The 24,718-nt window shown below is 45.2% G+C and overlaps 2 long non-coding RNA genes across 2 annotated transcripts; both read right to left on the reverse strand.

Annotated features, from left to right (window-relative positions):
* Window positions 1-10,231: 10,231 nt before the first annotated feature.
* On the reverse strand, window positions 10,232-13,780 carry LOC144105352 (uncharacterized). Its single transcript, XR_013308773.1, has 3 exons — window positions 13,724-13,780; window positions 11,965-12,062; window positions 10,232-10,312 (listed from the first exon to the last, which is right to left on the reverse strand). It is a non-coding gene; the product is annotated as an uncharacterized LOC144105352 (long non-coding RNA).
* A 5,141-nt stretch (window positions 13,781-18,921) lies between these two features.
* Window positions 18,922-22,328, reverse strand: LOC144105353 (uncharacterized). The gene is made up of 3 exons (XR_013308774.1): window positions 22,211-22,328; window positions 21,372-21,481; window positions 18,922-19,013 (listed from the first exon to the last, which is right to left on the reverse strand). It is a non-coding gene; the product is annotated as an uncharacterized LOC144105353 (long non-coding RNA).
* Between the last annotated feature and the right edge of the window lie 2,390 nt (window positions 22,329-24,718).

Genomic DNA, 24,718 nt, shown 5'->3' on the forward strand with positions numbered 1-24,718 from the left:
ACGGTGGCAGCACCTGCCAATCGCAGGGTAGTGCTGCATCGCTTAACCGCTGCACCACTGCGCCAGAAGTGGCATGAGGACTCCCAGCCATCTGTGAAGTAGAGTGTGACCAATTCCGCATATATGAGAATTGGCGCATTACGATATCGCATCATACCCTCACGGCGGAGCTTGTCACGGATCTCCCCGGAGAACACTCGGACCGAAAGAATGAACTAGGCGACAGGTGTACCCACACAGACGCACATTTAATACGCCCTGCGTTACACACACACACACACACACACTAGAACACAAAACTAATAAAACACAAAGAATAGAAATACACACGAGCCGGGAACACTGCTACCAGCGTCTACTACTAGCGTTCCACAATTAGTGTTCGGCGTTCGTTCTCACGGTTGGTTCGGTGCGGCTGCGGCGTTGTATGGATCCCGTAGCCGGCGTCGAGGCTGCGTTCGGTGTGCTTGGGCTGGCGTTGCTGGCGGCGTCGCTGGCTGCGTCGTATAAGCTCCAGGTCCAAGCGCCCGTGGAGGTGATGCCGGTTTTGTTGGCGTTGGGGGCACCACCCGGATGGGTGGCAACAGCTCTGGAGACACCCCTGGCCGTAGCAGGTGGTAGCGTCCTCAGTTAACTCCCCGGAACGGGCTCAGGAACGGTAGGAAGTCCGCGTTGCGAAGCCGTAGAACGCGAGCTCACCGGAGCAGTAGCCGGCGTCGCTCTCATTCATTCATTCATTCATTCATTCATTCATTTATTGTACCCTTAAAGGCCCTTTTCGGGCATTACATAAGGGGGGGGGGAACAGTTGAAATACAAAGTAAAGAGAATAACAATGTTAATACAGTAAAATACAACACCATGCAAAAAGGATCTGGAATACACTGTGAAATGTTAAAATGCAGTTCTAAACAATACATGGTGGCGAATAGGCTAAATAGGGAATAACAAAAAAAATAAATGGTAAAAATCAAAGCATGAGGTTGTTTTTTTTTTCATTTGATGTAATGTTCCATTAGTGCGTCTCTAAATTTACTAGCGTCACGCTTGTTTACGATGTGATCTGGTAACTGGTTCCAATTTTCTATTGCTGTAGGTAGAAATGATTTATTGAAGGCTATTGTAGAACCATGTAAACGCTGAACACTCAGGGAATTGAAGAGGCGACGCGATGTTCGGATGGGAGGTAGGAGTAATGAGTCACGGAGGTAAGGAAAGTTGTAATACAATTTATGAAAAAGGCAAAGTCGTGAGATTTTTCGACGGTTCTCAAGTGGTAGCAGATTGAGTGTTGATTTAATCCTGGTGATGCTGTAGTATCTGTCATAATTTGAGGTTATGTAACGTGCTGCGCGGTTCGGAATAGCTTCTAGGGTATTAATTAGGTACGCCTGATGAGGGTTCCATATAGAAGATGCATATTCAAGTTTACTACGGATGAAGGTTTCATATGCCAATTTACGGACAGAAGGAGGAGCCAAGTATAACGATCGTCTGATGAAGCCGAGTGATTTGGATGAATTGGCCGCTAATTTCAAGATGTGTTCGGACCAGGTTAAATTGCTGGAAATGATGACTCCGAGGTATCGGTAGGATTGCACGTTTGTTAATGTGTTTGAAAGCAATGAATAAGCGTAAGTGAGGCTGGAATGTTTGCGAGATACTTGCATGTATTGGCATTTTGAAATGTTTAGCGACATAAGCCACTCAGAGCACCATCGTTCAATTACGTTAAAGTCGTTCTGCAGTAATAATTGGTCCCTGTTAGTAGCAATGCGGCGATAAAGAATGCAATCATCTGCAAAGAGGCGAATTGTGGAAGAAATACCAGAGGGAAGATCATTAATGAAGGTGAGGAAAAGAAGAGGGCCAAGGACCGAACCTTGTGGTACACCAGACAGCACTTTAGTAGGACCTGAACAATGGTTGTCTATTACCGTGTACTGAGAACGATCTATTAGAAAACAGTGCATCCATGCTACAATTAGAGGGTCAATGGACAGACCGGAATGTTTAGACATGAGACGATGGTGGGGTACGCGATCGAAAGCCTTAGAAAAGTCTAAAAAAATGATGTCAGTTTGGAATGAAGAGTCCAGATTTAAGTGAAGATCAGTAGTCAATTCAAAAAGCTGAGTTTCGCAGGAGAGACCGGAGCGGAAACCATGCTGTTTAGTGAAAAAGAAAGAGTTATGATCGAGATGCGATGCGACTTGTGAGTATATTATGTGTTCGAGAAGTTTACAGGCAATGCATGTCAAGGAAATGGGGCGATAATTGGATGGGTCTGATCGGTTACCAGCCTTAAACACCGGCACAACATTACTTATTTTCTAATCTTTAGGTAGTTCACCCGTTGATATAGACTGTTCAAAATTACTTTCAGGAATTGACTGGAAATGTCCTTGGTACTTTTAAGTAATTTCGCGGGTATTCCATCAGGCCCAGGTGCGCTCGATGTTTTAAGATTGTCAATTAATTTTGTAATACCATCTGTTGTAATGCAAACTGGGGGCATCTGAGAAAAATTTGAGTCTGGAAATGTTGGTATATTCAAGGGAGGTTCGTGGGTGAAAACTGACGAAAAATATGAATTCATGACGTCTGAACCGTGTTCAGTGGGAACGGATGATCCATCTTGGTTGACCAAGGTGATGCTTTGTGAACGACTGGTGTTTGGTGTCAGTAAGGTCCAAAACTTCTTCGGGTTTGTGTGAATAATATTCATCAGGTCCTGGTGGAAGAACTTTTTTTAGTGCTCCGTAACAAACCTATATATTGGTGAAGACATGCAAAGTATTTTTTCCATTTTGAAGGAAAATTCGAATTTTTTGCCTCACGGTAAAGGCGTTTTTTTCTTTGTGATAGTCTTCTTAGCGCGCTTGTGTACCACGGTCTTCGAGCATCACCACATGGCGATAATCGGAAGTGCGAAAAGAACTGGCTCAGCTCGATGTTGATCTTAGCGAAATCGGCTTTCTTGTAACTGCGGATGTATTTTATGGAAGGTTCACTGACGGGAATTGAAATCGAGAGGTCGAAAAGCAACATTTTATGATCACTCAGGAAATCAACACATGACATTGACTGGATGAGTTCGGGATCTGAGGCAAAAATAAGGTCAAGAATGTTTTTTCCACGGGTTGCTGTTTTAACTGTTTGGGTAAGGTTAAATGAGAGAGTCATATCAAGAAATTCGTTCGACTGTTGAGAAGGTGCATGCAGATGATTCCATTCAATGTCTGGGAAATTGAAATCTCCACAAACTACGTGTTCAGCGTTTGGAAAGAGGGAATGCAAGTTCAAAAGCACACTGTTAAGCTCGTCAATAAAAGAGCGATCACAATCAGGCGCGCGGTAGCAAGCAGTAATAATGACTGTAATTGACGGTAGGGATATTCGGACACACATTATTTCGTGACTGCAATTAAGTTTGACAGGAAATGAGGGTATACTAGATTTTATAAAGACAAGCACTCCACCTCCACTGCGCCCCTCCCTGTCAAGCCTATGAATGGTGAACACTTTGTCATCATGAAGTAGCTCGCGGTTTTCGATGTCGGAACTTAGCCATGATTCAGTAAAAATGGCGATGTCGGTGTTGTTATCATGCAAGAGGGATTCTATGCCTTCTCTTTTTGATAAATAACTGCGGATGTTTGCGAGCATAACGGCCATGGTCTTATAAGCAGGTTTTCTATTCCGACCTTTTGAATAGGGAGGACGAGGGGAAAGCGCAGGCGTAGCCGCCGGCGATAACCGCTATGTCTTGGTCTCTGAAACGGAATCAGACTCGGCATCGTAGAAAAACTGCTTTTCGTTCATGACAAGTTTATCGAAGCGGATCTTGTACTTTCCACCATGCTCCTGAGCAAAATTGTATAACTTTTGACGGGCTAATCGGACACGTGCTGAGTAGTCTTCTCGAATTGAGTAGGCTGAATTTTTTAGCTTTGGGGTAGCGGACAAAATATTTGTCTTATCTTTAAAGTTAGCAAATGCGGTAATGATGGGGCGGTTCTTTCCGGGTTTGAAACCGCCAAGTCTGTGAGCGCGTTCAATCGCATTCTCACTGATAGTTATGTCTAGTTCCTTTGAGCAGACAGAGATTACATGCGACTCAGACCGTGTCCATGCTTCGTCACTGGCATCGGGAATTCCAAAGAACAGCAGGTTTGATCGGCGAAGACGGTTTTCCGCGTCATCGCATTTGTCGTTCAACCGTTTAACTTGCGCTGTCAGTTTTTGCACACAATCTGAGTCTACATTGCTTGACCTCTGATTTTCTGCTTTTTCCAATGCGTCTACCCGCAAAGAAAGGCTGCTCACAATGTTCTCGATGTTTGTCTGAGCTGAGCGGATAAGTGTAAGTTCTGAGAGTACGGAATTTTGTGCGACTTCTAATCGGGCTATTGCCTCAGCAATTGTTTCAAGTGAGACACTTGCGCCATTTTCGTCGGGTCCGGGATTGAGTTCCACATCACCAGACAGGACCAACATACATAACATAATAGACGACGGCCGAAGCGTCCCTGACCCGCCGGAGCCTTTATTTTCTTTATTTATTTATGCTTTATTTTCCAGCATTCGTATACTTCGGCAGCCGTGCCCCGCTAATCGAGGCTAACCTCCTGAAAGTGAAAACAAAGAATATTAAAGGAAATTAAAATTTATTAGAGCCTTCAAATACTGCTTCACGGGCTGAAGGTGAAGGAGTGCATGGGCAACGCAGTTATAGAGATTACTGAACAATGTGGCATAACGGCCGATGTGAAGAACGCCAATAAGTGTGTGCCTAGTACATCGCTCTACCCCTATCAGAAAAGGTCGATCGCTTTTTTCAGGAGCTAAAATATTCCTAATCTAATCGCCCGTTGCCCTCCTAAGAGGGCAGTGATTCTCAAGCCAGCTTCCCTTAGCTGACTGTGCATAAAACATTTTCCAAAGCTGTTGATTGAAGTCAGTCTTCGCTAGTTTGATTTTAAGCAGGAGATAAAGTGGAATATCCCTGTCACACGGGCATTTCGAAGGCCCTCGAACAGAGCATATCGACTCGAAGGCCACTGAGCGCGGCTAGACGGGAAGTTTCAATAGCCATCGATTCAACGGAGCAGCGCGGAACTCTATCGAGATTTCGAGGGCCTTCGAGCGTTGCCCAAGGTTGCTAGCGTTGCTTCGATCGGCACCAACACGCACTTTCGTGCACGATACGTTGCCAGCACAAAAGTATGAACAAACATTATTCTCCTAAACTTTAATGCAAGCAGTAAAGTCTGTACAACAATTTAAATATTGTATTGGTCTGGTTTAAAGCGCATTAATTTTATATTCTCTACCGCAAAAGACGGAAACGCGAGAGGTGTCAGTGTTGCCAGTGCGTTGCCAAGCTGCGACAGCAATTCGCACAAAAGGCAGCGTTCTTCAAGACAACGGAAATGAAATTTAATAATAACTGAAAACCTCCCATGAATGTAAATAAGTGTTTTTCAGCCTTTATTTTAGATTCGCAAAAATGTTTTTGTTATTTGTGCAGAACCGAAAGTAGCGATTGTGGCGCCACACAAGCTTGGCGTAAGGCACAAGAATCATGGAAATTTTGCCGTTTAGTAGCGACACAACTCCTTCAAGTTCGATCGCGATTCAGTATCTCGAAGGCTCTCGAATTCGTGGCCATTGCAATCGGCCGTGTAACATGGGTATAAGGCTTCTGCTGTAACAAGCTACGAAGACAATTTCCTGGGCCGTGCCGTCTGCAGCGCGGAAAGTCTATCACCCAGCGCTTGTTGCGAAAAGACATAATACCCGGCTCCTGATTCCTACCCAACAGCGATGCATTTAAACTTCATGCATACTCACGACGACCAGATAGACTACAATTTTCTACTGATGTCATGCCTTGTATCCTGTGCTCGGGGAAAAGTAAGTTTTGTCGGGGGCCAACCATTCTTATTTTAGTAGGAAAAGAAACGCAGTATCCTGCCGCTCCTCACGCATCATGAGGTTTATAGGCACAGGTCTATTCACATATAAAATGCGGCCGACTACTGCAGACTGACTGGCACAGCTAGACGAAAAAAATCATAGTGCTAGCCTCTTACTACAAACTAAACATTTCGACAGAATTGCTTGCCTGGTTGGGTTTAATAAGGTATTGTAAACTGCGACACATCTCCAACCGAAACTTTTTAGATTTAGACCCCAACGTTTTAGAGCTAGCTCAGTTCCTTCTTCTGGAGTGACTGGGTGTTGTGGCCTGTGCCTTTAAGCATGCGTGCTGCGGAAGAAAGACGGAATGCGGTGATGCGAAGGGCCCTCAACTACTCCTGCACCCTCCTCATCGCCACATTCCTTCTTTACTCCTCACATTCTAAACACAAATACGCCTGCATGGGAGTAAATTGGGAGTAAGCTGCCCCCTAGCACATACCCTTTTGTAAAAGGGAGTGCGCTAGAGGTCAGCTTACTCGCTTTTACTCCTTTCTGTTAAGAGTGCGTCTTGTATGCTTAACGACGCAAGCTACAACACCCATTCACCCCTGAAGAAGGAGTCGAAACGGCTCCGAAACGTTGGGGTTTAAATTTAAAAAAAGGCTGGTTGGACGTGTGTCGCAGTTCAGTATAGACTTAAACCGCATCATATTACTTTCTCTTGGCAGTAAAGAAAGCACTTTCTATCCCAGGGGTTCGAACCCGACCGCGGCGGCTGCGTTTTTAAGGAGCAAAACGCTAAGGCGCCCGTGTGCTGTGCGATGTCAGTGCACGTTAAAGATCCCCAGGTGGTCGAAATTATTCCGGAGCCCTCCACTACCGCACCTCTCTCTTCCTTTCTTCTTTCACTCCCTCCTTTATCTCTTTCCTTACGGCGTGGTTCAGGTGTCCAACGATATATGAGACAGATGCTGCGCCATTTCCTTTCCCCCCAAAACAATTATTATTATTATTCTATCCCAGAGTTTTGTAGAGCCTACGGACATGCCCTGCACATTACCAAGGCTGAAGGAACAAATACGGTGTGCTCAGACTAAGGCTCTCAAACGCTGAGTGCCAGGGAAAGCTGCCAGAGAAGCTGAGTACCCCACAGAACTGACTGCTATTGATACCAATCATATTCTTGTGCCGCAGCGTGCTGGGAACCTATTTTTTATATATTGTTTTATTCGGAGAGTCTACTGTTATAAACGCGGTAGTAAAGTTCATGGGAATGCAAGGTATATGCATTTGAGAACGAGCATTATGCAGTGCCAGAAAACAGTAGGCATGCATACACACGGGAACGCTTCAATTTCTTCCACAGCGCGCAATCAGCTATTGTTTTCGGAATGCAAAGCCCGCAAGCACCAGTAAAAGGTACGTCCTAAACTTCACCACCAGGCTTGTTGACAGGTGTCGCATTTATATAAACTTTCTCCGGCATGTTGCCTGATTGTCTTCTGCGCGAGCAACTTGATTCGACTCCGACTACCCAATGCGCAGCCATTGGACTCCCCACCTACAGAAGCCTGGTAGAATAGTTGAAGACGATTGTGTAGGATGATTCGCCTACCTCTTAAAGTTTTAATCACCCTTGCGTACAGAAATCGCTTGATGTATCACAGTTCCTGTTCGTTTTTTAACGCGATAGCATTATACTCGTCGCCCCAAAATCCCGCCCAAGTACGAGACAAAATTCGCTGATTGGTCCATAGAGGCCACGAGACCTTGTGACTTCGTCTCAACAGCCTACCGTGGCAGGTGGCAATCTGGCCACTGCATTGCGACCAATGGGCCCACCGTAGAAGGTGGCAAATAAATCAACGATCGATGGACAGAAGTCACGTGACCTTGTGACGTCATCACAGTTTCTCCACCGACTTGTGATCAACCTAATTTCTTCGAGAATATGTGGTATATGCAAATGTCGGCAACGTCACAACATACCTGCTACTGCAACTAGCATTCCGAATACGGTCGTTGATGTACCAAAAATTGAAAAGATACTGACGCAAACACACACAGACATTGCAGCAAATCTGAAATCAAGTGCTATTGCATTCCACTATTGAGGTGACTTAAGCGTGCAGATAGTTTTTTGCATTTATAACTCTGTGCGACTCTCAACAATGCACGAAAGGGTTGGCGACTTTAAGAGCCGCCAAAAATACCCATTTCTATTGCAGTATCTTTTATTTGTTAATGAGTACTCACGAAGTTTATGCGTTTAATGAAGACGCCTGTGCCTAACTTGAAGTCTATATACTCCCTTAACTTTGATCCCCTCAGTTTCCTTGGCGCGGGGTCAAAGTCTGTATGGACCACCCAGTGAGATGGGTGGTTACGTATGAACAGCGTAAACTCATCGCCTGGTTTTAAAGGTACATCACTGAATATGGCGTATGGGCCCCTGCCCCGTTGGCATATGAACACGGATATCCTGAAGTTAGAATCAAGAAACAAGAGGCAACAAAGTTAATCAACTTCTATCACATTTTAAACTCGTGATGCAATGAAAAGGCCTGTAATTAAATGTCGAAAATAAGGAAGAGTTGATTTCTGTTAATTTCTCTTTTTATAGTGCTACGATGTAATGGAACGTCTGCTTTTTTTTCGTTCACTTTGTTTAGCCACCAGCCCGTGACATCTTCACTTTTCTAGCCACTAGAGGTGCGACCAGATAAAACTAGATTCACTGTAGCCACAACCAACTACTTCTATTTAAACACGCTCAATAATCTAAAATTAGCACCATGTCTTATTCCCTCCTCCTGCGCCGCCGTTCACTCTCTCCCTTCGTATTGTTTGGCACCACGGGAGCATTAAGCAACAAAACAAGCAAGAAAAAAGTGGTTGGGGTTTGACGTAGTTAAACCGAGTAGACGTGAGAAAGCAGACGTTCATTCTTCAATTGGAGGGGACACTTAAGCTCAGTTTTGAGGGTATGACGCGATAGCTCAAGTTGGTTAATGCCCATATATGGAAATTGGTCATTTGCTATACTTTACATTCATAGGTCCCTGGGAGTCCTCACACCAATCATGGAGCAGATGAGCAGAGGTGAAGCGATGCACAACTGCACTGGCAGGTGGCTCTGCTTATCACAGCCACCAGTAGGGATTGTGTGATCCATGCTGTTGTTCGCGTGCAACCACGCGCGACCAATAGTTATTTTAACTGCTCCCTGCCTCCCATCGGCTACAGCTGGCGTTACGCTCCTCCGAACTTACCCGAGCTTCCTCCCATCGGCTACAGGTGGCACAACGCTCCTCCGAACTTACCCGAGCTTCCTCCCATCGGCTACAGCTGGCACAACGCTCCTCCAAACTTACCCGAGCTTCCTCCCATCGGCTACAGCTGGCACAACGCTCCTCCGAACTTACCTGAGCTTCCTCCCGTCGGCTACAGCTGGCGCAACGCTCCTCCGAACTTACCCGAGCTTCCTCCCGTCGGCTACAGCTGGCGCAACGCTCCTCCGAACTTACCAGAGCTTCCTCCCGTCGGCTACAGCTGGCGCAACGCTCCTCCGAACTTACCTGAGCTTCCTCCCGTCGGCTACAGCTGTCGCAACGCTCCTCCGAACTTACCCGAGCTTCCTCCCATCGGCTACAGCTGTCGCAACGCTCCTCCGAACTTACCCGAGCTTCCTCCCATAGGCTACAGCTGTCGCAACGCTCCTACGAACTTGCCCGAGCTTCCTCCCATCGGCTACAGCTGTCGCAACGATCCTACGAACTTACCCGAGCTTCCTCCCATCGGCTACAGCTGGCGCAACGCTCCTCCGAAATTACCCGAGCTTGCCAGAGTAACTCGGGTAAGCTATTGTTAGTTTGGAGCAGCAGACAACATGAATTTATGCTTAATTTATGCTACAGGATTTGTACTACAGTCTGATTAGTACTAAATAGAAAAATTTCATATTTCGGGTGGTTTTGACAGATGTTTCCAAACTATATGTCTTTCTATGGTCAACTAGCTGGTAATGCTGACTGGGTGAATAAACGTGCGCAGAAGGCTGAATCGGTTATCTAATGGCAGGCGTCACTGAAAAACACTGAAAGAAGGATTTTTTTGGGGGTAAGCCTTATTTTTATAGTGATGACTATGGAGAGCACTAGACTTGAAAGGTGTTTGAAAAGTCTTCGAGAAGCGTTCGAGCTTCAGTAGGAAAGGTTTGCTTGTCGAGCAAAATAGCTTCGTAAATAAACGATATCTGTTATTACCTTCGATAATTATGCTAAGTTTTGCTTACTCACGTTTTAGCTGGCCCGGTATATCCAACGAGGACAACGGCACTGGATCCAATTGGGCATTTGAGATCAGGTAACTGAAAGCGGGACCCCTGGGTGCACAAGCAAAAAGGGAGGACGTGTTGTTTAGGAAGGAGTGCGTTGTAATGAAATCGACCGTACAACCCTGCCATTATTCAAGACAATCTGGCGCCCTGTATTGATCGATTATTATTCCTTTACAAATGCAGCAAAGAATGCTAATTATAGACGACTGGAAAGGAATAGGTAATGTTTGTATATTAAGTTAAGCTCAGCTTTAAATGAGCCAAAAAATTCAGGTCGATGACAAAACTGGTCGGTACGTATACAAGAAACTCGACACAAATACTCAAGCACCGTTGTGGGGACGCCTGATAACGTTCACGCCGCATTGTCAAGATATTTTATTCAAAAACAGCTCATCGGAATATAAGAATTCTATGCTTTTAGTTCCTGCATCAAGAATGTTTCTCGTCAATCTTCGGCTGCTGACCCGAAAGCGTGGGTTCGGTCCCGGCCGTGGTGGTTGAATTTCGATGGGGGCGAAATTCTAGAGGCCCGTGTATACTGTGCGATGTCAGTGCACGTTAAAGAGCCGTAGGTGGTCTAAATTTCCGGAGCCCTTCACTATGGCGTCAATCGATCATAGCCGGAGTCGCTTGGGGACGTTAAATCCCCATAAACCAAACCATGAACCAATCTTCAGCAAAAAGGTAATGTGTTTTAATTACAAATGCAAGTTTCAATGAGAAGTCCCGATGCGAATTCGAGATAGACAGCTTGAGATACGAAATGCGAACTTAACCATTTGGTGCACACTGCTGTGATTACCACTATGGTGTTACTACCTGATATTAAGTAAATTACCTAAAACTCCCTCGCCTCTAGCTGTATAAGGATATCGGATATAAAGAGATTATAAACTTGGCTGAAGTTAAACGTCAGCATATAAAATGCGCAATGCCATATTCCACGTTAAGGTTTGCCTTGGGCCAACTTGCACAATTCGGTTGCTTGAAAAGCTTACTGAATCTTATTTTACTAACGCATTAGCCCAGTGAATATGGATGAAGTTACTTCACATGACATAGCATAGGAGCCGCGCTAGCTGGGTTCGTTTGAGTTGGCTTACTTGGTGTCCTGGTCTTTTTTGGTTCTTGAAAAAGTAAAGACCAGGCTACGTGTGCATCCTGCGCACTAAAAAAAACTAACTCCATTGCAAGCTTATCAATCAAAGCACTTGAAGGCCAACGTAGTTATAACTGCGGCAGCCAAGCAAACGTAGTGAGTCCCAGTTTCAATTTTTCTGTTGCAGTGGGCGCCCCCTGTCACTAAATGTGCGCCGCTAGCGCCAACTAATGCCTTCTTGGGCGTCGCCACATTGCTCGCTGGGCTGTTGTGTGCGGCCCACGCCAGCACGGTGGAAGCGGCAGCGGAACCGGTTTGCAACAGCTCAGAGAGGGGGCGTTTTGACATCCTTCTCGCCCGACGGAAAAGTCTGCACGTTATCTGAGCTTCGGCTCCGGCGTGAGCGCAGCAGCGCCATCCATTGGCTGCGCCGCTAACCATGTTGCACACTCGGGTTCCAACCGGTAAGGCGCGGCGTGACTGTGTTACGGTGTCATGAGTGTGTTCGCAGAAAAATGCTAACAGGAACAGCTCCCGCTGGAACATAATTTCTCTCCACATTGTTGCTGGTCGAAGCGTGTAAACCTGAACGTACCAAGCCATATTGTGGAAATCCTTGATCGTCCTCGTGGGATACGTGGATAGATAATACGACGTGTTTTTTAGCAGATATCTTCATTCTATAATCATACCCTGCAACGAAAGACACGCGCGAAGGTGTGGTGAGACTTGCTCAAAAACTGTAATGCTCTAAAATGAAAAAAATTGACTGTCAACTGGCAGGTGGCAGAGTACGCGTGAGGTTTATTTAGCCACCCCTCAGAAACAAATGATGAACAACAGCAGCTATCTAGACTTTCCAAGGTATGCAATGAAAGCACAGACTCATCATTTGGGGTCACACTACATAAACTTCACTAGCGCTACGCAAATTACTGTAACTAGCTAACCTCACTGTTTCATACCAAAGAAAAGGCTGAAAACTTGTAAACTGCACTGCATAACGCATCCTCGTATACTCCTCCAAAGCGAGCTCAATGGTTGTTTTCCCAGCTACGTTTTGTTCCTAGAGACAGCTAATGTGATACTGAACGTAAAAGCGCAAGAAACAAGGACGTAGAATAAGACAGACAACACGAGCGCTCGTGTTGTCTGTCTTAGTCTACGTCCTTGTTTCATGCGCTTTTGCGTTCAGCATGGAAAACCAACTCGCCCAAACGCGGCCTTTATTGTAATATAATACCTTACCAGGTGGTTCAGAGAAGCCTCCCATCAGTATTTAAAAACTGGCTGTTCTAGTTACAAAGAAGGTGTCAGTGACCTATGAGTGCCAGCGTTGGAGGATATAAAAAAACGGGTTATGCATGTTGACTAGTAACACAACTAATTAATTTCTGATGATTAGCTTTTTAACTATTACGGTTAGGCCTTTGAATGCAATTGGGCATTTGTAGCGGACTGTTAATAATAGTCACATTAGTTTATGGAATTTCGAGAATGCGATTGCCCTCGGCGCTGCGGCTCAACAAAATTTGGCCATCTCACGACAAAAGACGCCCGCTTTCTTTGGCGAGCGCAAAACAAAAACTAGGGTCAGAGGAGAACAGGAACGTCAAGATAAATCGGCTACACGAAGCGACCTCAAGCTGACGCACTTTACGACAGTGATTTTCTTCTTTTTCATGATGATCACTTCCCCTAATTGGCACACAAAACTCCGTATCGATCATGAATTCGATCTCACAAAGACAAAGGGAGCCGATGGAAATTGAGTGCGGATTGTGTGCCACACCCGCCGCGGTGGCTCAGTGGTTAGGGCGCTCGGCTACTGATCCGGAGTTTCCGGGGTCGAACCCGACCGCGGCGTCTGCGTTGTTATGGAGGAAAGACGGTAAGGCGCCCGTGTGCTGTGCGATGTCAGTGCACGTTAAAGATCCCCAGGTGGTCGAAATCATTCCAGAGCCCTCCATTACGGCACCTCTTTCTTCCTTTCTTCTTTCACTCCCTCCTTTATCCCTTCCTTTACGGCGCTGTTCAGGTGTCGACCGAGATATGAGACAGATACTGCGCTATTTCCTTCCCCAAAAAACCAATTATTACTATTATTGTGTGCCACAGTAGCTATGGTGCTCGGCTGCTGACCCGAAAGACGCGAGTTCGATCCCTGCCGTGTCGATCGCATTTCGATTGGAGATGAAATGCTAGAGGCCCGTGTACTGTACGATGTCACTGCACGTTGAAGAATCCCAGGTGGTCTAAATTATCCAGACACTTCCACTACGGCATTCCTCACAGTCTAAACCGCTTTGGGACGTTAAAACCCCATAAAGCCAAAAAAGCAGCATGCAGCGTACCGTCAATAACCTTCATGTCTCTCCACTCCGACTTTTCTTCGTCAAACACAGCCTGAAAAACGAAAAGCAGTACAGTACGTCTTCGCACAGTTCTCGTTTCGACCAGATTAGTTAGGTTTTGGGGGAACTATGACGCCAGGTTATATTAATAGGCACTGCTGCCGTCCCATGTTATACCAAAAGGTGCAGAGGCTCAGGTCCTGGTGGAAGTAGAAGGTTGTTGGTTCGCTCGGCACCATTAGGAAAATGTTGGCTCCCTAGAGTGTGTCATTTGTAGTAATATTGCAGATGTGGGGTCGGGTTCACTTGTGTGGGCAGGAGGTCGCGGCAACACAGTTGTCCTTGTAGTTCCCTGGTGAAACCGATGATCAATACCAAACCTGGATTCTGCACAAGCGTTACGACGTTCTCGGTAGCGAGAAAGAAAGAGACGGGTTGAGATTCCGCACATTGTGCTGCCGAATCCGAGGCCAGTAGGTTACGACGACATGGCCTCGAAGTGGACAACGTCAGAGAGAATGCGTTTTCCACTGCCGGCTTAACTGCACTCCTGTTGAGCACCAGCGGTCGCTGCAATTGGTGCTACACCGTCGAAACTTTTGTTTTCTTGCACAAAGATTAAATATTCTTCTGGAATGGTTCAGTAGTACGCTACGTTGCTGGCTGTTAAAACTGGCATCATAGGAGAAACAGGTTATCACTGAAGGTGTCGATGGATTTCCGCGGCCGAAGTGCAGCTTGGAGGAAGAGCGGCATGTCACAAGGAGCCTTTTAGTACACAAGGTTAGGTAAAAGACAGATTTTTGAAGAAAAGTATGGCACAGAAGCCGAGCACCAGAAAAAAGAAAATTTGCGTACCCACTGGAAGACCAGTGGGTAGCCGGCAACATAAGGAATGGAAAATCACATCTCCCGCGTATGAGTCGAATGCTCAAACCATTAGGCCACTGCTGTCGTGTGAGTTGTTGTTTAAGGGAAAAAAAAGATCTGCGGGACATAATGCGCTCCACTTGGCAGAAGTTGCAGTAACGTGTGTACCACACCGCTAATTGTGCGGCCACAAATGTAGACAGGAAGCGGAAAACTTGTCCCTTAATACCAAGTTGGCTATTGCCCATTTGTTATGCCGGGTTGCAAGTGCATATACAGGGTGTTTCGCCTTTGACTGTATACAATTTTTTAAATATAGGCTTGTTGAGTTTGAAGAGCGCTTTTTTCAGCAGAGCATTGTAAGTGGTATAGTACATCAGGATACAGCTAAGACGTGCTAATTAGCAGGCTGGTTAACTAATATTGAATACTTAACTTTTTACCTATTATAACTAAGCCCCATAATTTTTGAGAGGCGTGTAGCTCAGCGTAACATCCGTATCAGTTTAGAATTTCGAAATCGCAGTTACCCTCGGAAGCTGCGGCCAACACATTTTGAGTATTTTGAGGAGTTAATTGCACTGGAAAGGTTGCTTTGCTTACAAATGAATCGAAAGCGCATGTGTTCTGGCGCAATGCGGCGAAAAGTTAAATGTTGATCCGCAGCGCCGAGCGTAACCGTGTTTTCGAAATCGTAAAAACTGATATGGGCATTATTTACGGTGGGCGACACGGCTCTCAGTAAATAAGGAATCTAATAGCAATAGGTAAAAGGTTACTTTTCAACATTAGTTAACCGGCCTGTTAGTTAGCATGTGTTGGCTGTATTTTAATGTACTACATCGCTGACAATGCTATGCCAAGAAAAGCGCTGTTCTAACTCGAAAAGCCTATTTTTAAAAATTGCGTAAAGTATTACGTGAAACACCCTGCTTAACAACGATAGCCTGAGACATCTCCAGGACCCTGAGTACATCCTAAGAAGCACAAGAAGGAATGAATGAATGAGCTGTTTATTTACAAAGGGTGACATAAGGCCGTTTTTTGGGGAATTGGGTGTGCACAAGAACTCTGTACATGTTTGCAGGAACCGTTGCATATGGAGGCGAACACTCGTTTTCGTGGTCACGCGTTGACTAGTATCCGACTTTTCTCGTTGTTCCTATCGAACCCTATCTGTTTCGTGGTACTGCACGAGTTTCGTGTATATATTGGCTCGCATTACTAGCACAATGTGTGAGATTTCGGGCACGCCTTAATAATGCGTCAGCATTGTAGGGGCCTATTCAAGCGGAAATGGCGACCGCTGTCTGTCAGTATCCAGTGGTAGGTGGATCACATGCCACGGTGGGCAGGTGGCAACCTGCCCACTGGCAACGAACGAACTTTGTATACTACTTATTCGGACTTGCACTACTTTCGAAGTTCTGATATAACGAACCTTAGTATGTCGCCTAGCATATAACGAACTCTAGGGTGTTAACCTCGCATATTTCGAACCTATGTATGTCACGCAGCATATAACGAACTTTCGTGTCTGGAGCTCGAATGTAAGTACCTTAGGGCGTTGACCTAGGATATAAAGAAGCAAAGTGTACCCCTTCGAATACAACGAACTATGGTGTGTCATCCTCGGCTAGAACAAACGTTAGGCTGCTAACGAATTCAAGCGATCCATCGAGGATAGCTTAAGAGATTTCTTTAGAGTATAATGGCTCTCCTCTGGTTACTGCACCTTCGACAGAATATTTGTTCGAAACTTTGCTAAAGTGACCGTTTTAAGGGTCCTGTTCTACGGAAAATCCGGCGGCGTTTGTTGTGCGTTGTGAGCGAAAAATTCGGATTGGTCGAAAATGTGACGTGTAGCGGCAGATTTGAAGAGTTGGACACCTGAAAACTCGAGATTAGAAGGTCACAACGTGACTGAAACTTCATTAGAGCATGCAGGTATACAATAGAAATGAACTGCGCTGAGCAGAAAATTGGGGCAATAATAAGTGGAGGTCAAAGCAGAGACTATTACGTGGTGAGTCAGACACGATACCTATAGGCCGCGTAGGCACGTTCGTGCAGCTCGATGAATGCAGGACTTTCGCATAATGCGGAAACAGTGTCCCCGGGGGCAATAGGAGCTCTGCCGGGACCCGTTAACGGTATCGCGTTATACCCTTAAAGGCGCAGCTTAGGTATCCCCCAAACTTCTTATTATACGTTGTCGGTTTATCTCCTCCGGAGCGCAGACTTATCAGTTTCTTTAATACACGAGACATGACGAGATTCCTTTGCAACTTTAATAATCAGGGGGCGGCAGTTTCTCTATTTTTCTCTGACTTCTGCAGCTATGTGTTCCCTCTTTTATCGAGGCTTCGCCGTCACTATCTAATTGAGTGCGGCCTAGTGTAGCCAGAATTATCCTCTCGAGTTTTGTTGTGCGTACCTATTACCGCCGAGCCTTATTTTCTGTTTGGTGGCAACATTCAACCGAGAAAAAGCTTAAGATCTTTGCCATCCTGGTTATTTCTGGTGCACCACCGCGACGGCCGTCACCACTACGCGATTAAATGCGAGTTATGGAAGTTTTTGTCTTATGCATGAATGTTTTGGCACGCGCCTTAAGGGACGCTGCATTGCAGCCTGTTTTCTCAGTGCTTCTTGGCTTCTAATTTTCCTTTCCATTTCGAAACCATTTTGAAGAGAACCCTCCATGGCGCACTACTCCATGTCCTTTAAATGATCAAATGTTTTTAGGTTTAGATTCAGGCGAGCATCACGAGAAGTCCGAAGTGTAGGAGAGGTCGAACATGAGGCTGATATCGAGAGCAGTCATGAAGACGACAGTTGAAAAACATCGCGTCTTACTCGTATCCAGCTTGGTGTACGCTTACAGAGCTGCGTAAGAAAAAAATTGGAGCTGCACTTTTTCATGCAACCGAAGTCCTCACTGCTAAAAGCTGCCAATACGACAAGGCTTTCGATACATGGAGAAACACGTTTTTCTTATGATTTTGCAAGCTGAAATTGTTGCCACGCTGTTCCCGTGAGATTAAAACCGCTACATGCCTTGTAACATGCATTCTGGTAGTACTCCACGATACGTATCACTGCGGAAATGACAGGATCATAAATTGCGGAGTGCGGCTACTTACCTCAAGGTATCTTTTATGAAAGATTCGGACGCCCATTGAATAGTAGCCCTTTGCAGGGACAGTCTTGTTGAATTCAATAGTGGGGCTATCGTCACCCGTTCCGACAGCAGAGTATACACTTATGGCTTTTCCATTCTTTACGCGACTACTAGTGTGCCATTTGAAGCTGTAATAAATCTCCACAAAAGTTTCATCGCTGGAACGAAGACAAAGTGTCGTGTAAAGGAGGTCGAACTTCCAAAAATACACTTTTTCAAAATTCACGCTTGGCGTTAAAATTTTGTCTTAATCCCCTATGGAAATTTCTTTGTTTATGCAACTACACCTTGGCCAATCCCCCCATGTGTTTATGTGCCATGTTTTAAGGGGAATAAGAAGAAGAAGAGTATTGTTTGGAGTCCTGAAAGTGAACGCAGCATAGAGCACAAGCACAAAAGACGACTAACGGCTTTACGGTCGCAAAGCATCAGTGAGGTCAGTGATCAGTGAGAGACTCCGTATTCAGGCATCAGAATAATTTGGAGCACATGGCCTGCTTTACCATATAGCGCCACCATACAACGAAGGAGTATTTTTGAATTCTTCATTCATCTAAATATGCTGGTCACGACAAGAATTAGACTCCACAATCTTGGAGCCAGGAGCTAAACGCCAAATGCGTCAAACAGATATTTATGATAATGCCCTTTTGATATAACTAAATCACGCTAATACCATGCACGTTTCGAGATGGCAAGCTGCTTACAAGGTTTCACCCAGAAACGACGGCTTTGGTGAGTTCATAAAAACATCAGTTCCACATGACCAACAATTCCGGACACAATCATTTTTGAGCGGGAAACCTTTGATGAAAGCAATTTTTTCATATAATGCTAGATTTCACTGTAACAATCAAGATATCCGCAGATCACCTGATGACAGCCTTGTATTTTTTTCTATTAACGCTTTTGCTTTCGTCAAAAGCGTTCCCTGTTGGTTTTCTATGGGAGACTTTACTTTTCGACGCGATTGTTGGAAATTTTAAAGAAAAGATTTTGCTACTATCAGAAGAATGGAGTGTTCGCTTCAGTATTTACATAATGGTAGGTTACAGTTTTCCAATTCTCTAAATTTTTGCCCGCGAATGTTTGACATGAAGACCTTATAACGAGCATGCGCTGTGCCTACTGTACTTACCCTACTTCAGGCTGATAGAAGAATACGCGGATAGTGTACCCGTCGTACAGGGGATGCTGCAAGGCACCATTATAGTCCGGAAATGGCTTATAGCCGCTCTGGAAGAGGCAGATCATTAGTGAGACAAAAATAAAACGGCGCAGTGATTCCTGACAACCCGGCAACGTTCTTAACTTGCACACTTGTGACTATCAAGACTATTCACTTGAGATCAGTTTCAAGGCAGTCCCATGCTGGCAACTATGGCTGTGCAACACATCGGCGGTAGATTGCGGAGGGGTGTGACGCCGCTGACTGTCTCGCATCACGGCCGCAGGCTGCGCCACAGGCTTGGGGCAGTCCGATCACGTGGCCTAGCGCTCTCTAGGTAGCGAGCATACCATGACACGCCAGAACGCAAACGAAAGATCTGCCCCTGCTCCTATTCACATGCTACAGCTGGTGCAGCAATTTCTCCTTAGCTGCAGCGTCTAATTGCGACATTCAAAAGTTAAAGACACGTTACATGTCTAACGGTTAGTAAACGCACGCTTTTCCGAGGGACTCGAGCCTTGCGTGTCCTTATGGACATTGAGAGGCCGTCCATGGAGTAGGTGTGGCTTTACCGCGTCTTTTAAACGGGGATTTTCCGCCACTGTTGAGCACACAACAGCGCCTGCTGAAGCCTCAGAATAACTTTTAGTTATAGGCAGTCTTTGGCGAAACCGCCGAGACTGTGACGAGCAGGTCTGTGCCACGTCACCTTGCTGCGATTTTTTATCAACACCGAATTTCAACCGTACTGCAACAGAGTTTTCGTGTACAAGGCGAGAAATTTCTAGAACTGGGCTGTCTGTGTTAACCCGTCTCAAAGAGTTTAACGTGTCACCGATCCCCTAGCTCTTGTCGATATCTTAACATTTCCTTTGAGCTACCCAGTCTTCTGGAGAAAAGCCTGATGTGTTTTGTCCACTCTGTTAACATCCGTAAACGAGCAAAAAGACTTAATTGCGCACAAATAGACGCAAGAATTTTGATGTTTTAATAATGCCCGTCAGTGTCAGATAAAATCGGGTAAAAGAACAGGAATATGCAAATATAGCCGCACGTTTAGCTGTGATGGTATTATTGCACGAGAATGTGACATACAGGTACAGGTATGTCGCTTGTGACATACAGGTATCTTCTGTGCACGTTGTTGCTGTTTTTAGTGGCTATTTATTAACAAAATAACAATGGAAGGAAAAGATGTTGCTAGCTGCGGCATCTGCCATCGAAACCTGAAGCACCTGAGCTGCAGCTAGCATCAGAAAGAGGGAAGTAAGAGGACAGGGAGAGGGAAAGAAATGGGAGAGCGATAGTACGAAAGGATACGGGTTAGAGAGGCAATATACACTATGTACAAAAACATAATATGAAAATACTGTGCACGTCACCAAATCGCATTTCATGCACTGTCCCTAAATACATGTCTGGCTCGTTGTCTATACCCTAAAATATTGAGGAACCTCGCGCATTTCTGCTGTCCTTGCTCAGGTATTTCGGAAACTCTAGGCTGAGCAAGACCTTACTCCAGCCGGTGCGTCAAATGGGCTTCCTTTCTTCTGTATAGACCATATATAAGCCAATGGTATGCTTCAGTTCATAGTTTATAGACTATATTTCAGGCTGTGCGTGACGTCATGCTCTGCACTGAAGCACACGTTTTTCTCTAGCCCTCCTCTCCTCCTCAGGTGGTGCTCGAAGCGATCGCTATAGCTACCCTGACCGCAAAAGATAGAACGTGCCCACTGTGAAATATGAATAGTTCGAGCTATGAACTACGTTAAAAAAAAAAAAAACATGGGGTCGCTTAAGTCACTGTGTGTGGAATGCAATAGCCTTAGATTTCCCATTTGTCGCAGCTTTCTCTTGTAACTTCAGTGTATGTTCGCATCAGTTTCTTTAGAATTGTTGGTGTATAAGCCGTCGCATTAGGACTGCTAGTTGCGGTAGCAGGTATCAGCTATGCTTTGACGGGGCCGACATTGACATATATCATTTTTTGCCTTCTCATTTTTGCTTTCGCTTTTCTATCGAGGTTACCGTCCAGAAACTAGGTTGCTCAAAACCAGTGGTTTGGTTGCGATGACGGCACAAGCTCACATGACCTCTCTCGAGCAATCAATAATTTAATTACCGCCTGCCACCGTGACCAGGTTTTGAGGACGTCACAAGGTCACACGACCGCTCTGAGAAAATCAGCGCATTTTTTGACACCAGACTCTAGCGCTATGACATTAAAAAAAGACTGGAGAGAGAGAGAGAAAACATGTCGTTCCGACGGCTTCAAACACTCAGGGGAAGCTACAAACTGTGTGGATCTCTATGCTGGGACAAGTTTGCAAGCAAATCTCCCTGTCCCCTTTTCACACTTTTCTTCACACTTTTTTTTGTCACTGCCAGGAAGCCACTGTCTGCATGTGTCATCCGCTCACCGGATACTCCATGTGTAACCCAGGTCTTTCACGAGCCCTGATCAGTCTTTGAAACACGTGAGTCGGCATAGGTGACTCCTGCTGGTACACAGACATATCTCACGGAAGGCCTTCGGGAGAAAGGGGGAGAAAAAGTCTCAAGAGAAATACTAAGACCGGCTCTACGTATCAATTAATGTTCTGAAAGTTGCCGGCCTCAGAAATAGTCTTCTTTTCTATTCACACTATTCCCAGCAAAAATGCTTTTCACGCGGCATTGTATGCGTTAGCATTAGTGTTGCCCTTGGACAGAGCAGGAGCTGACGGCTTCAGACCGTGCCAGCAAATAGCGTGATCCAATCCAGCAATAACAGTCTGACACTCCGTACCCCGTCTCTACACTTACCACCCCTCGACTCCTCTTGGTAGCCTGGCACCCCTCTCTGTCTTTCACTCTCCCACCTACATTTCTATTCTCTGCAATGTAAGTGGAGCGGAGGACTCTTCTCTATGTCTACTTTGCCTCTTGGCAACTGAGGCTTCACACGGCAGCGTGGACACTTTTCGCGAAAATGGGCGTTCTAATGCTAACGCATCAAAAACAGCTTTTATTTCCTTTGCTTAACCAAATTGGAAGCGAAACAAACAATCGATAGTGTGCTTTAAGATACCTGCGCGCATTCAGGAAAAACCCAGTCAGTCAAAATTAATATGAACCCATCTACCACGGTATCGTTCATTGTCCATGGTTAATCTCGGGAAGTCAAATTGCAAAAAGAGAATAGGATACTCTAGTTTGTTTCCAAAACACCCGCTTCATTTAGCGCTTACATTACCGTATAGTTTTGTGTGACACTCACCGAATGCAAAGTACAGATCAGTTGCCGCTCTGGACGACAGAATCTAGCGTAAGTGTAGTTACGAAGGTAATGATTTCTCCGACTGGATTACTTGGTTCTGTTCGCTACCTCCTCTCCGTATAGAATGAGAGAAGGCAGTGGTTTCTCCGTATTTAGTGAGATGATGTGCCATTACAGCTGAACGTCCAGAGCGGCCCTCCAAGTGGCGGGGCCGGCAGTCTTTCTTGGAAGGGACGTTAGTTATTGCAAGCGTCTTCTTTTAGAATCCAGCCTTCAGCGCGATAAGACAGAAACAAAAAAAAACTCATGAATAACTCAGAGCTCGAAAGGCCTCTATCTTTCCAAGCTTTCGTGGAAGGACGTGGGAAGCGTGCAAAGCCAGACTCACCATCAGCGGGTTCGAGGCAGGTTCATAATTCGTATTGTTCATAGGGGGCCACACACCTTTAGGTGCGTCGTAAAATTAAATGACACAGCAAAAAGTTACAGTGCTTACGTTGGTTCAGGTGCGAAGAGTGTGGCTATGTCGTGAAGTGAAGAGAAGTGATCTCTTACGTGAATTTTCCAAGTCATGAATATAAAAAAAATTACATATAACTTCATATATACGAATGACTTATTCATTCCTTTGGTGCTGCTATACGGGAGGATATACCTGCATTACGAAAACTTCAATATATTTTAACTTGGCTTGTTTAAAAAGCTAGCTTCACTTTGGGTTCGTGTGCACTATATGTATATATAAAGGGAAACGTCAACAGTTTTAATGCGAGGCATTCTTAACCTACATCACCTAAACATCGCGATGGATGTATCATTCTTTGTAACAGCGTTGCAAAGATTACAACAACGTTGCAAGCGTCGACGCGCCGGCGCTCGCTCCCCGAGCGCGCGTCCAGATGGTGCGCCGCTGCTTTGCGGCATAACGCCGCTCGGTTAGGCCGGAATAATATGGTCGTGTGCACCCCCTAAGAATTTTGGCGTTCTACTTCACGCATTTAAGTCACGTGTAGATTTCTGGAAGGAGCGGGTTCCGGCCGTTGAGCATTATGCAAAGAGGTTTGTTCCATATCGGCTTTCCATTTTTGGTCGTACTCAGGCCTGCAACACCTTCCCGGCAACAAAATAATTATTATGTATTCAAGGTCTCGCACTGCGCTAGATATTACATCCAGGGTTTTCACCGAATATTTGCTACTTTTAATTAGAGACCAAATTTTGAGCCGATGCGACGTGAAAATCTTTTCACGCCTTTTTGTGCAGGAGGATTGGGCTTAGTTCCCCGGTTTGTGCGACATTTGCCCGTTGATTCTTTTTTTCGTGATTGTTCCAGTCCGATTATTAGAGCATTCTTGCAGTTTAATTTCATGACCCTGCTTCCAAACTTAGTGCTTGTTTTTCGAATTTTACTGAGCGAAACTCTTTATTACGCTTCATGCAGCAAGTTTGTGTATATGTGGAGTTTTTGACAGTACGATTTTCTAACGAGTATGGGACTATACAGAGATTTGATAAACTCTTTCGGCCGTCATTGTATCTTTCTATGTACTTTGGCCCCAAGCGTTAGGATGTGCTAACACGAGTGTGCAAAATGCCGATTCCTACTTGCACCTACCTATACGTTTTTCTATGAGTTGTACATCAAAGCTCTACCTAACATGGCTCCATAGGAAAAACAATTCTGTACTTTCTGTTAACTGTCGTCTGTGCAATGTACCTGAAACCACTGAACACTGTTTTATTAACTGCAAGGATGCAATTTTTTTGGGATATGCTGCAAAATGACGCTGCTCTAAATTCCTGGCCTATACATTACCTTGTGGCCACTCAACCTGATTACGAACCCTATGAAAAGTTTTTTTTTATTAGACTTCATAGCCTGCAGAAAACACGCAAGTTTGACAACAACGGTGAACGTCTATTTACGCCCGGAAGTCATTTTAGCCGAATGATGCTCCATCTCAGGGACATTTATGATGAGAGGGACTTTCTACCGGACTGGTTTCCGCTGTTGATTCGGTCTCTATAATTGCTGCGTTTTTTAGTTGTGTTGTCTTCTGTCAGGCTAGCGCAGTGCTGCCACTAACTGAGGTATTTGTAAATAATCTGTTTAAAGGCCTTTCTGTACGTACATAACCTCGTGTAGTAAATCTCATGCTGAAAAAAAAAATGCAGCGGTAGCATATAGGGCTCTCGTGCAGAAGTCAGCGAAGCTGATCTGTCCACGCCGCCGCGTGTTTGAAACCCAGTCGCGGCAATATTTATTTTGAAGCAGAAATGACATCTGAGCTAGTTGGTTTTTCATTTTCAAATATTATATAAAGCGCACTTAGGACAACAGACAAGGGAGACCAAACAACACAAGCGCTTACTCGCAACTGCGCGTTTATTCGAGAAGCACACAAAAGGAAGAACAATCACAAACAAAACAAAAGCCACCGCGCAGGCGTAACAGGAAAAGTGCTCATGCAGGTGCGTCAAGATAATAAAACTCTCTTTCATGCAAAA

The sequence above is a fragment of the Amblyomma americanum genome, chromosome 9 (genome assembly GCF_052857255.1).
Source record: "Amblyomma americanum isolate KBUSLIRL-KWMA chromosome 9, ASM5285725v1, whole genome shotgun sequence".
Lineage (NCBI taxonomy): Eukaryota > Metazoa > Arthropoda > Arachnida > Ixodida > Ixodidae > Amblyomma > Amblyomma americanum.